The following is a 12,379-nucleotide window of genomic DNA, read 5'->3' as shown; positions in this document are numbered from 1 at the left end:
TCTCCCTCGACTTTCCCAACAAAAATCCCACCCCTCTCAGAAAATACATAAAACTGACATTACTGAGCTATATGCGTTTAAAAGTAGCCTATTAAAATGGTACAATGGCATTACTCAGTTCAACGTGTTGGGAAATCAGGCATTTTGTCCCGGGTCAGCATTTATTCAACAGTTAATAACGCTCAACATTCAAAAGGTAAATATTATTCAGCCAATAAAGTGTAGCTCTATGTATTTCATAGAAAATTGTCTGAATATCATTACAAATATTTTTGGATGACTCGTAACCGCGGGTGACCGCAGGCATCCGCTCATTTCGGATCAACCTGCACATCACTGATGCCAATAATTGTGGCCAACGTGAACTAGAGAAAAACATTTATTTCATAATGAGATATCCCCCCCATTTTCCATCGTTTTACTTCAGTGAAAGGATACAATTTAGTGAATTTTTCGAATGAAAGATCTAAAGGATAAATGATGCAGATTTATTTTCACAGTCACCTTACATTCGAGCTAACATTAGCATCAAGTTACATAAGGCAATTTATGAGATTAATCTTTTTTACTCAAAACTCAGTTTAAACCACCATCAAGTGTTTGCAATGATTTCCGTTTGCAATCTAATGTGGATTTTGGTCAAATAATGTTGTTGAAGCATTCTATTTATAGCATTTTATAAGAAGCTAATCACTGTGCCTGTTTAGCATTTCTAATGTAAAAATTACTTATTGTCATGAAAATACCCCAAATCTCATAAATTAATATATAACTGTCACTGGAACTTAATTTAAAATAAACAATTGTCAAATATTGAAGGTAGAGTTTTAAATCTATCTAATGATACTAGATCAATCTAGTGATTGTCCAGATCAAGTAAAATTGTTTTAACATGCTGTGAATGTTGTACAACAAAACAATTGGCATTACCAATCTTTGCATTTTAAGGGCTTAAATATTTTTTTCTGTGTTTTTAAATACCTCAGTATATTTAGTTGACAGTGAGATTTCATCAGTCCAGCAGATAGAAGCTTCACTCCAGAATCCTGCAGGTCATTGTTACTTAGATCCAGCTCTCTCAGACATGAGTTTGACGACTGTAGAGCTGAAGATAAACTTTCACAGCACTGACTAGTGAGATTACAGATGATCAATCTAAACAGAAGAACAAAGCAGTATTTAACTCCTGTCACACACCTATTAAAGGAAATATTTTGATTGACAACATCACTTCTGCCTTAGCATCAGTTTGAATCAATTAGATCGATAGATATATAGGTGATAGATAGATAAATAGATTGATAATATAAGCTTTACAGATCTTAATTGTAAAGGGTTTAAAGAATATTGTTACCCCTTCAGTCGAATCACTTCGTTACATTGGGATCTCGCTTGAGAGACCGATCACCTCTGAGCCTTATTAAAAAGGCCAATTGCAAATTGGTGAGTGGACGTGCGCGCCGGCCACGCCCCCATACATACGGGTATATAAGATGGCTGCGCGCACCACTCAGTCAGACTTTTGCTATCAGAGCCGATGTGTCGAGCCTCTAAACAGCTGAGAAGAGTTCTTCAGAGTTCATGCTCCCTCCTGCTGCTGCGCTGCCATAACTAAAAGAGTGTTTCACAGAAAGAGCATTGTTTGGCAGCCGCCAGCGCGATCCCGCGGGCGGCCGTTTTCACGGCCATATAAAGCCTTTTTGCATTCCAGCGAGCAGCCCCGGCGAGTGCATTGCCCCGCGGCCCCTCCCTGGGCAAACCGGGATCACAAAAGAGCAATTTCTAGAGGCCGTTTTAGACGTCCTTTTCAGGACGTTTTTTCAGCCGTGCGTTTCTGGATGTGGTAGTTTCCTCTCCTCAGCGAACGGACATGAGCGCTGCCTCACGTGTTTAGGCTTTGAGCATGTTGGGGTGGTGCTCATGAATGGTTCATGCGGTGAAAGCATGACCGTGACCACGCTGAAGTCCCGCCGCTCGTTCGCGAGCTGGCTCCCCCCGCCTCCCTCCCGTGGTCAGCCGTTGAGCCGCCTATGCTCTTCGATCACCGCGGTACGGCGCGGGGGGGGGCATTCAAATTTCGATAGACAGCGTTCCGCCGGCTCAAAAAGCCCTGCGGACCTCTCTATCTCAGCGCGGCCCCGTTGAGTTTCTGCAGCAGACGCTTCCCCGCCCGGCGCAAAGTTACCATTCCGCCGCCTGGGCCCCCGTCTCCGCCTGCCCATCGCCGAGGGTCCTGCGAGGGAAGACCCTCGCAGGCGAGCTTCGAAGCGTCCCTGATGCGAGCACCCCGGAGGTGTAGAGGGCTACTCTGCCGGCACTCCCGCTGGAAGCGGGACTTTGCCGGTCATTTGGAATCACAGAAAGACAAGAGCCGGCTTTCTCACCTCTGGGGCCCCGGCCCCGAGTTTCCTTCCTGAGCAGCACTTCCACTCCTCGGAACCAGACTCGGGACCGGATGTCGCCAGCGCGGGAACCAGGGAAGTAGGTAAGTGCTGCTTAGTGCAGTTAGACACTTCTTCAGGACATTTATCCTTCTGGGTTTTGTCTCTTTCCCTGTCTTTCCCCAGGCTGCCCCACCACGGTCACGCCGGTCAACGTTCCCTTGATACCACTACACTGGTTGATACGGACGGTACGGCCCGGCTCCAGGCGTCCGCCCAGACTCACAGGTACCCCTTACTTTCTTTTTTGGAAACAGGCGTGCCTCTGTTCTGCCTGCGGAGGTCGCGTTCCTACTGACGAAGGACGCGATCCAGCCTGTCTCTCCAGCCGGGACGAAGTCGGGGTTTGATAAGAGTCCCGACTTCACGTGTCCAGTTAGAGTGGTGGGTTAACATCCGCCCTGGATGGAGCTCTGTTCCAATCCCTTCTTAGGCTGTCGGCACACATGCTCACGACGACGCACATACAGCTATGTTTCCGTCTCCAAGGCTGGGTTGCAGCCATCTGCCTGAAGGGCACCCGCTGTCGCGTCTCGATTTTCCCTGGCGCACACCCCTCCGGCGGTCTGCCCCGGGGGTCGAGCGCTCAGCGCGAGGTGCTTCCAGTTGGCTAGTCCCTCTCCTTCCTGCCTTCTTTAGGCCATGGGAGCTCCCCTGTCCCCTCTTCGGCAGACAGGTATTCGCGTCTTCAACCGTCTCTTCGACTGGTGCTTTACCAGCCCACTCGTGAGTTCCGTTGTGCGAACATAGGGACCTGGTGCCTCGGCACCCCTGCCATCTGGTCCTTCAGGCCAACCGAGGGAATTCGTTTCCTCGGTCGGGAGCCCGACTCGGTCCTCAAGACAGCCCGCCTTACTACCAAGAGCGCGCAGTCAGTGCTGTCGTTCCTGAGTCAATCAGGCACAACACAGCGGTCCTCTCAAACAGAGGCTCCTGGGGCACTTGACAGCTCTAGCCGCTAAGAGCCGCTAAGCTTGTTCATGTGAGACCGCTTCAGCACGATCGAGTCCCATGATGGGCATGGCATCTCGGCCCAATCCGGACTGGTGTTTTCCCGCAGTTTGGCCGACAAGCCAGCCCGTGGCTTACCACGGGTTGGGTTGCCATGTACGACAAAGGCTTACAGCCTCTCAATCTGCTCCCAGGGAGTACGTGGCAGATTTTGCTACTTGCCATTCACTTGAAGCAGGTAAACTCAACCGTGCAGCCTATCGGCTCTCACGGCAGTCCACCACCTGCAGGATGGTGACTCCACCCCGTGACACAGCTAGTTTGGAGCATATCGGTAGGCCAGCCACATCCACTCGCCCCCTATTGCTCTCATTGCCAGCTGCCTCTTTCAGAGTAGCGCTGGCACTCAGCTGACCTCCGGGGCCCAAGTACGCCCTTCCCCAGTGAGCCTCCTTGCACAGACTCTGTGCAAGTCCAGGGAGGACGAGGAGTAAGTCTGTTGGTTGCGCTACAAGAATGGCCCACCCGGACTCAGGTCTAGTAACCGTTCCCTCGCGGCAGTCCCTCCCTGTAGGGCACGGGAATGACACCCAGACCTCTCCGGCCTTCTCAGGCCGTGATACAATTATCACTCAGTTCCGAGCTCCCTTGACTAGGCAGGCTCGCGCTGAGATGAGGTCTATTTGCTGGCTTTCCACAGAGTTACACGGTTGCAGTATGCTTCCCTTCCTGCAGGAGAGTTTGAGGTCAGACTGTCCCCTCACTCTCTAAGTATATGCCGCTTCTTCGACGCGTATCACATGCAGTAGATGGAGCTAAGTAGGTAAGCATTCACTGGCCGTGAGGTTTCCCAGAGGTGCCCAGAACGCACCCCACACCCTCTTGGGGCCTTCCCGTCGCCTTCAGAGCCGCGGGACGCTCCAATTGAGCCATTGGCCTCAGTCGAGCTAGCATTCCTGTCATCAAGACAGCGCTCCTGACCGCCCTGGCTCCCGTTAAGAGGGCAGGAGACCTACAAGTTTTCTCTGTCAAGTAACGCCTCATACCCTCTGGGACCCCCCGTCGCCCTTCGGGGCCGCGGGGTGCTCCTCAGGAGCCTCGGGCCTCAGTCGAGTTAGAATTCCTGTCATTAAGACAGCACTCCTGACTGCCCCGGCTTCCTTTAAGATGGTAGGTTACCGACAAGCTCAGGTTCCTCAGAGGTGCCTAGCACGCACCTCATACCTCTTGGGCCTCCCCGTCGCCTTTCAGGGCCACGGGTTGCTCCATTGGAGCCACTGGCCTCAGTCGAGCTAAGTTCCTGTCATTAAGACAGCGCTCCTGACTGCCCTGGCTCCCGTAAAGAGGGCCTACAAGCTTTTCTGCCAGCAAAGTGTGTCGAGAATTTGGGCCCGGCGTTTTCCACGTTACCGTCGAGACCCCGGCTCGGTGCCCAAGGTCCCCATCACGCCTTTCCGCGATCAGGTGGTGGACCTGCAAGCTCTGCCCTGGAGGAGGCAGACCCAGTCGTGCTATGTTGTGTCGTTAAATATGTGAGACTGAATCACTCGGCGCTTCAGCTGCACCAGCAGCTTCATCTGCCTCGGGATTCAGCAGAAAGGGAATGCTCCCCGAACTGAGGTTGGCTAAATGGTGGTAGATGCCTCTCCCTGTTATACCCAGGGACAGCCGTGATCCTTGGTTCATGGCACCTCACCAGCAGATGTAAAAACCGAAGCTGCGGGCTGGGCGACACCCTACCTTCGCTTGGTTCTCCAACCTTGCGTAGAGGCCGTTCTCCTGTGTCCTAACTTAGGGACTCTCAGGCGAGCGGGAAGACCGGCTGGTGTCGGCTTGCTGCGCCATTCCCACGTGGATCCGTGCGCTATTCCCAGAATGTTCCCTCCGGCGAACCCTGGGTCCTCCTGCCCCGCAGTCAGGGCTAGGCGCGGAGTAGTCCTGCACTGTGATCCTGCCTGGGTTTCCTTCGCCCCGCAGGTTGTGGCTTAGTTTTTTATTATTCCAGCGGAGGAGACCGCTGTTTCCCTCGTATATCCCTAAAAACTTTTTATGGATGTATTGAATTATTCTCATTTCCACATGTAAAATTTCATGTGCTCCGCCCCCCAACCCATGCTTCAGTACAACTGGCATCCCTGGAAGGGCCCCCTTATTGGGCCCCAGGGCGTTGGGAAGGTTACGTTGCACTTCGCCTGCCGGCACGTATACTTGTCAGCACGTGAAGTTGTTGCGTAACGCGGCGTCAGAGTCGTGGCCTTTTCCATGGGTTTGTTCCCAATGTAACGTCGAAGTGATTCGACTGAAGGGGTAACGTCTAGGTTACGAAGGTAACCCACGTTCCCCGAAGAAGGGAACGGAGACGTTACATTCCCCTGCCACGCCCCTGGCGTCGCGCTGACGCCGGGCTCTCCCGGCTCTTCAGCAAAAGCCTGACGTCCACTCACCAATTTGCAATTGGCCTTTTTAATAAGGCTCAGAGGTGATCAGTCTCTCAAGCGAGATCCCAATGTAACGTCTCCGTTCCCTCCTTCGGGGAACGTGGGTTACCTTCGTAACCTAGACGTTCATACTTGTTCAGTGAACCATTAACAATTACAGCACATGCACCTGTACAGCAGTCCTTTAGACACTTTAGATGCTTCATAGATGGTAGGCAATTACGGTAACATTTATGATAACTTAGGACTTTAGTTGACCCCATTCACATGCATAAAAAATCTAAAAGATGAGGCAGATTTCAAAAGAGCACAATAATTCCAAATATTTTGTTAAAATATTTTGCATCCAGAAATGTAAGCACTTTTCCCCAATTACAACATCACCATAAACCATAAATGCATTGTGTGTATAATGCAGCAATATGGACAGGCTTTTTTGTTTAACCCTTTAGAACCTCATGCTACACATTATTTTTTCAGAAACAATTGCCTTTCAACAAATTAGTTAATGGTCAACAACTAATTTGTTGAAAGCCAACTGCTTTTTTATTTAAATAAAAATAAAAGTTATCATAAATGTGACCTGTAGCCCCATTGACTTCCTGTGCTGGTGCACATAGAAAATTATTTTTTACATTTCCCAAAATATCTGCCAGTTAAACAAAACAGAAATCATTGTATCCAGAAATAAAGATAACATTCCCAAGGTGAACACAAACGTTGTGTTCACAAAAAAAAAGTCAGAAATCATGGCAAATGTTCAAAAGGGACCATCAGAATGAAGTATTACCCAAGCTCTTTTATTTTTACATGTGAATGCCTATATATGGCAGAAGGCCATTTAACTAAGACTGTCACACCCCTGGACTTTAGTTGGTTTCTCCCATCCACTTCCCCCCGCTGGTTTCTGTTACTTGGTTTGTTCCCATCATTACCCACACCTGTGTTTGTAATCATCATGTCTATTTAATGTGTGTGCTTTCACTGATGTTTGTCGATCGTTAAATGTTACCACGTTGTGTTCCTGTTTCTGCCTGCTTCCATTGGATTATTAAATACCTTCACTTTTACTCCGTCGTTGTTCGTGTGTTTAGTGTGAATCGTGACAGAACGATCGACCGTAACAGTTTATTTTTTGTGAATTCCCCCGTTTTGTTTTACGTCTTTTTTCAGTCTTTTGTTTCCGTCGTGTTCATCACCAGTATTCACCATTATGAAACTCGCTTCAATCAACGTCCGTCCAAGGAGGGGAAATGCCATTCTGGAAGGTTACACCACCTATATCTTCCAGGATGGCAGGGATCTAGAGGACTACGTGGAGGAGTTTATTAGCATTTGCCATCTTGCTAGCTGCGATGACGTCTGCCTTATGGAGGGATTTTGGTGTGGACTGGATGAGGATCTCCGCTTCGTCATGCCTGAAGGTGAACCAGACTGGACACTAACTCATTATATTAACATCTTGCTGAGTGCTTGGGGTTCAGAGCTCTGCCTTGACGAAGCGGAGGAGGATTACAACGCCGTCCAGTCACACCACGCAGGCGTCTCGCAGCGTGACCCGGAACCCAGCCAAGTACCACCCCGACCCGCGGAATATCAGCCTGAGCCCACCGCTGACGGGGAGCTACCGCCCGCCGCGACCAGCGTGCCATCGCGAGGAGGAGCGACAGAGCAGCTGATCGCCACGGAGCCAGAGTGGCACGAGGCGTCAGACCAGGTGTGTGAGCCGGCTGCAGTAACCGCGACGGTGGAGAAGGTAGTGGAAGTTGAGAATGCTAAGGACAGCATTACCCACTGCACCACCACTGAGGGTGAGCTTAATGAGATTCCGGGAACTTTTTCTATGGACAATGCTATGGACATTTCTGTGATTAATATGGACTATTCTGAGGATGTTTGGACTGAACTTTCTAATATCTCTGAACTCACTACCCATCATAATTTCCCACCCACCCTCCCTCAGTTTATTAACGATAATGTGTCAGCCATGCCACCACTGCCACCTGTCAGTCCTTCTGCTCACCCTCAGCTTAACATCTGTGCAGTGGGTTCGCCGCAGGTCTGCCAGTCACCATCGGCGTCATGGCTGGAGGATTCCTCATCTCCGCCTCCAGCCTCAGAGTCCCGGACTCCGCCTCGGCCCTCCGAACCTGCGGCTCCACCCCGTCTCTCAGCTCCCTCGTCTCCACCGTCGCCCGTCGGTCCACCAGCTTCACCGCGCTCCATCGTCCTTCCGGCTCCGCCTCGGTCTGTCGTCATCCCATCTTCGCCTAAGGATTCCACTCCTCCGGCTACGCCTCGTCGCTCCATCCCACCGGCTCCGTGGAACTCCTCCATCCCTCTGGCACAGCCTCAGTCCTCTGTCGCTCCGGTTCCGCCGCGGACCTCCGGATCTCCGCCTCCGCCTTGGTCGCCAGAGCCTTGGGTTCCACCTTGGCCCTCCGGATCCTCGGTGTCGCCCGGGATCATCGGCTCTCCGTCTCCGCCTCGGGCTCTACCACCACCTGCTCCGCCTCCGTCGGTCGGCCCCCGGGAGTCGTCAGCCCACTCTCCACCATGGCTCCTCCCTCCATCGGCTCCACCGTGGGGCTCCATCTTGGCTGCGGTCTGGGTATCACATGGCTCCTCCTGCTCCGGATCCCTCCCGTCTCCTCCTTGGCTCCTCCCTCCGTCATCACCACCATGGATTATTCAGTCACCACCCTGGACTTCATTCCTGGCCCCCCTTCCGGAAGAACGTCCTCCACCCAAACCCCCTCCTAAGGACTTTGTAGTTCGGTCGGCGCGTGGACGCGCCTTTTCCGGGAGGGGGGTGTAATGTCACACCCCTGGACTTTAGTTGGTTTCTCCCATCCACTTCCCCCCGCTGGTTTCTGTTACTTGGTTTGTTCCCATCATTACCCACACCTGTGTTTGTAATCATCATGTCTATTTAATGTGTGTGCTTTCACTGATGTTTGTCGATCGTTAAATGTTACCACGTTGTGTTCCTGTTTCTGCCTGCTTCCATTGGATTATTAAATACCTTCACTTTTACTCCGTCGTTGTTCGTGTGTTTAGTGTGAATCGTGACAAAGACAAGATACTGTATGGGGGTTTAGGGTTTTCCTCTTGATGTCTGGGCCATTTTATATTAAGTTCAAAATACGTAGGATATCTACTAAAAACAAACAATGTAAATTAATTAAAACATTGCCATCATGTGCAGAAAATGAGTACTTTCTTAGTTTATTTTTGACAACACAAACAGAGTGAAAAGGGTTTGAATTAAGCATTTTTGGCTCTAGATAAAATTATGTATAGGAGCATATAGAACCAGAAAATCATTACCATAAATAGCCCTGGTAACTTGTGGTGTATACAGCACCTTTATTTTGACACGCTGTTCACTTTAAACTCCAGAAACTAAAATATTGATACCGTTGTCATTGTTTCATGGTCTGACTGGAACAAAGACATCTACAATAATGGAATGGGATTCTTCCAGCAAGTACTAGTTCTAAAATCTTTCCTCATAACTATAATCACCTATTGCTACACAATATGAATGAGTGAATGTGAAAGTCAAACCTCAGTATGTTCAGTTGACAGTGAGAATTGCTCAGTCCAGTAGAAAGCAGTTTCATTCCTAAATACTGCAGGTCATTGTTACTCAGGTCCAGCTCTCTCAGTTGGTTTTTTGATGACTGAAGAACTGAAGACAAACTTTCACAGCACTGACCAGTGAGTCTACAACCTGCCAGTCTAAACAAAACAAAGGATTTGTTAGATTGTTCTGATGCATCAGAAATACTGGTCTCAAGTCTTGTCTGAAAACTGCCTTCTATCAGCCAATAAGACAGAAGAGCAGGAAGCAAAGAGATTAAACAAAAACACTGATTGCGTTTACCCCTCCATGTTTATTAACAAAACACAGGGAAGTGCAGTCATTTAGAGGTAATTTCTGGTTAATGATGTCAAGGAGTTTATTGGTAATTTGAAACTGGTGTGTGAATGATGCTTTACTGGTAAAAGGACAGAACATCATTGCCAGTGTGAACAGCACATTTTTGCATTTACCAATAAAGTTGTTCTGGTAATTTTACAACAATTGACTGGTATAACTGTGAGAAAGGGGCTTAAGTGTACTCAAATGTGCTTTTTTGAGGACACCATTCCTATGAACTAAAATTAGCTTTTTCTTAAATCCCAGGATCAGTGATTTGGTCCAGTTTATTTTCAATTAATGTGTGAATGAAACATAACAAAGGATCATCTGCAGTGTGTCTGTCATCCAATAATTGCATTGAGCTTTGTGGTTTATTACATCTGACAATAAACAGTAATGTATAATCTCTCATGTAATCATTACATCAGTGTTTCAATTATGTAAATGTAACAGTAAAAAAATATTTTAATTGATGTTACACAGACCTCACAAAAGTTATTCAATATTCATAACTCATTAGTTAGCTAGAAAAAAACTAAATAAGAGATTATTTACTTGAACATATTAATCATTATGTATGTTTGGAGAAAACTTTAAAGAAGAGAGAAGTACCTTATGTGTATTTGTAATGTTTTCATATACGTTTTTGAGTGTGATTATCTGAAAATAATTGCAGTTAAATATAAAAGTTTGGCCTTACAAAATAAAACTTACATCATAAAATTAAAAAAATATGTATTTTTAAACACATTAAGAAACATTATTTGATCTTATTTATAAATGAAAATGTAACAATTCCAGCCTTACTTGGCAAAGACGCAATCACCTAGAGGTGCACCACCTAGAGGTGATTTCCCAAATGTGTTTCACATGTAGTTGGTTTATATTTACCTGTGCAACCTTGAGACAGTAATAAGCTGTTTGGTTGACTACCTACCAGTGATGCGCGGGTCAATGTATAAACAACCCGAACCCGACCGACGTTTTCAACTAACCCGCCCGCAATTTGGACCGCAAAATAAAAAAAGAAAATATTGTACCCGACCCGCTTCCTGACCCGCATGTTTAATATTTGCGACTGACACCAGCGATTATATGCGGTGGAGATTTACTGTCAAACATCATTCGACATTAATTAGGAAATTTTGTCAAAAGAAATGTTCTTGATTACAAGAAAAATACAGATACATGTTGTGATTTGGTTTGTCTTGCCTTTATACAGATTTAAATAGTTTTTCATTTTCGAAGTAGCCTACACTAAATAATTATGAATCCCTGGTTTTAAACAAGCAAATACATGAGATAATTTATATATTATTGCTTGAATAAACGTTAAAAAATAGTGCTAAATTTTATAATTAAGGAAATTAAACAGACCTATAGGCATTTGAAAAGACATAGTGAAATGTGTCTAATAATTCCAAAAAGAAAGAGAAACACTGGACATAATCAAAATATTCGAGACATTTATTAGGAATACCATTTTCTTAACAATTAAGATGCTGCATGTGTTTATCAGTCTAATCGAAGTGTGCGACTTTCCCAACAAAAATCCCACCCCCTCTCAGAAAATACATAAAGCTGAAATTACTGAGCTATATGCATTTAAAAGTAGCCTATTAAAATGGTACAATGGCATTGCTCAGATCAACGAGTTGGGAAATCGGAAATTTTTGTCCCGCATCAGTATTTATTCAACAGTTAATAATGCTCAACATTTAAAAGGTAAATATTATTCAGCCAATAAAGTGTAGGTCTATGTATTTCATAGAAACTTGTGTCTAGTACTATATAAATTAAAGGTTTAATTGGCATCTTTATTTCAAACGACCCGACCGACCACGACCCGAATATCATTACAAATATTTTTGGATGACTCGTAACCCGCTCATTTCGGATCAACCCGCGCATCACTGCTACCTACTACATTTATTCACATGTCTGAACATAGTGAATGAGTAAATGTGAAAGTCAAACCTCAGTATGCTCAGTTGACAGTGTGAACTCTTCAGTCCAACGGAGAGTAGCTTCACTCCTGAATCCTGGAGGTCATTGTTACTCAGATCCAGTTCTCTCAGATGGGAGTTTGATGATTGTAAAGCTAAAGCCACAACTTCACAGTGCTGATCAGAGAGTCGACATCCAGCAAATCTATATTAGAGGACGACAGCACAGTGAGGAGCTGGATGATTAAAGTCATGTATTCTAAATTATCTGTATTTCAATTAAATGTTTATCATATTGTGTGACATAAGGTGAAGTCTGAATATGGAGGTTAGCTCAAAATGTGTGATGAAGCACAGCTGAATATTTCTAATCCTCATCATTGCTCACGTTAAAGTGGCACCAACACCGGCCAGAGGTGAGAAAGGTTTCAGATTCACCTGAACTGCCCTTACGCACCTCATCATGTCCTGTTTTCCATTTCCAACATACTTTTATACACTATCAATAATTCGAAAATCACTTATCATCACGTTTGCATGTTGTTTATTCAGTAAATTCTGACAAAATTTTCTTTGTGAATAACAGGATGTCTATGCCTTTTTTGCACCACTTCCTCTTCTTATGCCTTTCTAGCCTTTATATCTCGTTAGAGATAATGTCTTTTAACAAATAAA

The 12,379-nt window shown here is 46.5% G+C and overlaps 1 long non-coding RNA gene across 1 annotated transcript; it reads right to left on the bottom strand.

The window, feature by feature from the left end:
* Positions 1–987: 987 nt before the first annotated feature.
* Positions 988–12,048, bottom strand: LOC141316578 (uncharacterized). Its single transcript, XR_012351434.1, has 3 exons — positions 11,736–12,048; positions 9,401–9,574; positions 988–1,155 (listed from the first exon to the last, which is right to left on the bottom strand). It is a non-coding gene; the product is annotated as an uncharacterized lncRNA (long non-coding RNA).
* Positions 12,049–12,379: the final 331 nt, after the last annotated feature.

The sequence above is a fragment of the Garra rufa genome, unplaced genomic scaffold (genome assembly GCF_049309525.1).
Source record: "Garra rufa unplaced genomic scaffold, GarRuf1.0 hap1_unplaced_113, whole genome shotgun sequence".
NCBI classification, from domain to species: domain Eukaryota; kingdom Metazoa; phylum Chordata; class Actinopteri; order Cypriniformes; family Cyprinidae; genus Garra; species Garra rufa.
The sequence above is the reverse complement of the archived record's forward strand: the minus strand, read 5'-3'. Positions and strand labels throughout refer to the sequence as shown.